We start from the raw sequence: 3,875 nt of genomic DNA on the forward strand, positions 1-3,875 counted from the left end.
AGTATGATCTCAGGCCTGCTCATAAACAGTCTGGCTTATTATCATATATATTAAGATGTGGTGTGAAAAAATAGAAATGCAAAACAAAAACTTTCCCCACTGCTTGAACAGTTAATTTTGACGTAGTGTACAATGTACAGTCTGGTTTAAACCATAGGATTGAACTATGAACATTAACAGCCTACATCATCATGCGTATATGACTATAAATTAGTATAATCCAGATTTCTCAAATGTACCACAATCAGGGCTCCTCTGATACCAACTTACTATAATTAGATAAACATTTCCAATTACCTCCCGTCGATTCATTATCATCTCTGTTGCCCTCTGAAGTGACTTAATTGTGCAATCAGTACAATCATACACCCAAGGGGGTAGACTGGTACTCCATTTCAATGCATGAACCTTTAAAGTTATGGCTGTCCCCTCAGCAATTCTACAGTAAGATTACTAATTGATAACACATCATAAATTACAGAAGCAAATATACATTAGATACATATTACATTAGATCCCTCTGGTGTATGCGTTGAGATAATGGCCTCTATAAAATCACCAGTTATGCCTCGCAGGTAGCTCAAGACCTATTACTAATAGTGCAGTATGGAATCATGAATCTCAAGGTTCAAGCCTAATGGATTTCTCAATACAATGTGTCGCACAAATTGACAACACTTCTGAGGCATTTACTATCCAGGTCAGTCCATGGCCATGAATTCTGGCTGGCACCAACATATTTTTATAGTCAAATTTATCATTTTGCTGTACGTCTATGCAACAAATTTGGACCTAAGGTCTAGATAAGGTCTCTACACATAGAAGAATTGATTGCAAGCTGTTTCTTACACGCATCTTTAAATTACATTTTGCAGTTTCTCAATTGAATTTGGAAATGGAATGTAATGTAGCGATTACAAGTGCTATGATAATCATGATAAAACAGTAAATATTGGGGGGGCATAATGGTGTACACTAAAATTTCTATCGATACGACAATGGTGCAGTGGTGATAGCTTTACAGCAGAGATTGTATATATCACTGAAGATCAAAATGCTCTTAGGCATATCCTATGGTAAGCGGGATGATCTACAACGACATTTCTTAATGGAAACAAAGATACCGTATATTCAAGTATTTTCAACAAATATACCGTAGGATGGGAAAGGAGGTTTTTGAAACTTGTTTGCAAATCGATGTTGAAACAATTCTATAGTACAATAGAACAGTGGAATTCTGCATATTTGTCGTGTCATGATTTTGTACCGAGAAAGCTACCACAGACATTTTAAGGTATACAGTACGGTATCTTATGCAAGAAATCTAAGTCAGTCTCTTTTCATATTATGCAAATGATGTCTCTGTGTGTGTATGTGGGTACTTAATGAAGACTCTAGGTTTCAAATAGTCCACATACATACATATCTCCGCCCTTTCAAGTTTATCTGATGAATCAGAATGTTAATCGATTCCCCTTCAAACAAACTATTTCCAAATTGAATTCCCAACATGACTAATCGGTAATAACTGTTTTACTAGTTTCAATATATCCATCATACAGCTATATTCAGACTGTTATATTGCCTACAAAAGGCACTGTGTTCTCATCAAGATGGATTAAGCTCATCAAGACAGACCTTCAGAGTAGATTGAGGGAAGCTTAATGAAGTTACTGCCTTGGAATCTAATCACGGAAGGTCTGACCAAGGTGAATTACATCTTCTTGGAAGGAAAACACATGGCATCTAAGGTATTGATCACTTCCGGGGTCGATTTGGAGTGTTTAAACAAAATAGAGATTTTCAATAAATTTTTATTGGTATTCATTTATTTGCATGTGGAAAAAAACATCGCTTACTTAAAATCAATTCACGATTTCTTGTTTGCCATAGCAAGAAAAAAAGTCTGAATCTTCAAGTAATTGTAAATCAGAAATTCAGCAAGGAAAAAAGATTTTAAATTTAGATGGTCTCTAACTTCTAGGTTCGCAGAAAATTTGGTACAGAATAGCATCCTTAGATTGCAAAATATTCAAAGTGCCTAAAATTCCTCCAACACAAAGACCCTTGGTACTTCCTTGATGTCAACACAAGCTATCAACTACCATAAGAGAATATAGTACCTTGCCCCTGGTATTACCAGTACGAAGAAACTACGTTTGAATGTGGTGCTCAAAAAATTTTGTCAGAACGTAATTGTAAAAGATAATTTCTGGCTAACCTGGGATTCACAGTCATTACTAGTGAGCCCAGTATATCATAGCAAACATTAGAAAATTGTGCTGGATGGCCTTGAAACAATGGCCAGTATATATCAAACTGTGCAAGGAGCAAAACACATTACCTCAGTCCTGCCTCTGCCAGCCCTCTCTGCCTACTCATCAGAGATAGCAACACCGATATGTGCACTGTGGCAGTCTCTGACCGCTATTCCCCACGACAAGCTGTTAAGTGAATTGTCCGTGAAATGAAAGCAGATTTCACGATAGACGACAAGGCGGCAGTTTGCTATTGCTAACTCAAAACACGAGCCAAAACGGCACTCGTCGCAATCAAATATATTTTCCGGTAATGTGGCCAGCGTCGTGAGAAATGCCGCCAGTGATTGCTTGGTGATTGTTTTAACAAATTACCAGGTCAATAACGATGCCGTTTACCTTTTAATGGGAGCCAATGGAAACCGTGATTTGCAGCAAATCTAAAAGACAAACAGCGGCAGTTAAGAGAGAATACATTGGCACCCCCTCTTCTGTCAATGTTTTAAGGGCTACTAAAAAGGCAACAGCAATTTGTTTCCTTGGCTCTCCAACATTTCAAGGTAATAACTTAGCAAGAGCACCACACGGAAACAGATTCGAAGGCTAAAGGGGAAATCTTGAAACTGACTTAAGTAATTAGTCCTTGAAACTCTGTGTATGCAGTTTTTACCTAAAGACCTTACCTCTACTTCAAGGACCAACAAATCACACTGGCATGTCCTTACCTGACAAATTTCCCTGAAATTACTTGCCAATGTTTTCGGCTAGCCTTTTTATTGATTCCCTGCCTGCTTGGGAGTACGGAAACTGCATGGTCGTCTAGTTGTATCCCTCATTTCTTATTAAGGTGACCTGGTTTTGGCTCGACCACAAATTACCTGGCACGGAATCTACATACTAGTACTGCAATGTCTGCAAAATTTATGTGCCTATTGGTCAAATGCATTTTTTGAGCCATAAAGTAGTGAAAATGATAGTCTTAAAAACGCACACTAACCATTATGCTAGATGTGTGTACATGGAGGTACAGTAAATATGTGACTTGGGGAACATTCACTATGCTGAGAGGGTGTTCAAGATTTGAAAAACAGTCTATCTAAAATGGGTGTATTCAGTTTCAGGGTATTACTTAGTAGCAAATTGATCCCAAGACACGTGTACCAAATACTCAATATCTCTGTCTATTACATTACTAGTACATGTGTCAGCACTCAAAATTAAATCTGATTGCAAGTGTCTTGAATCTTGAGCAAAAATTATATACATCATACATACATGTATAACACATAGACTTAGTCAGTCAAGTGCATGCTTAATACTGCACCACCATATATATAGCAAGGAGCTTTAAATAACTTATAAGTAGAGTCCACACATCAAAACATCAGCCTGGTGAATTTTCTCATGTCACAAGAACATACAATGTAACTTGTCTATGTAAAAAGGAAGGGGAGTGCTGAATCTCTAGCTGACAGGATTGGCTGAGTCCATTGGTCTGATTGCCGGGGGCAACTAAAAGTGCTGATCAAGATTTGGCAAGCGCATATCGTCCTATACTACAAGACCGTGCAGTTTGGGTAGATATTGGCAGTCTGACTAAATTGCGCTCCCAACAGC

This window comes from Branchiostoma floridae, chromosome 1 (assembly GCF_000003815.2).
Source record: "Branchiostoma floridae strain S238N-H82 chromosome 1, Bfl_VNyyK, whole genome shotgun sequence".
Classification (NCBI taxonomy): domain Eukaryota; kingdom Metazoa; phylum Chordata; class Leptocardii; order Amphioxiformes; family Branchiostomatidae; genus Branchiostoma; species Branchiostoma floridae.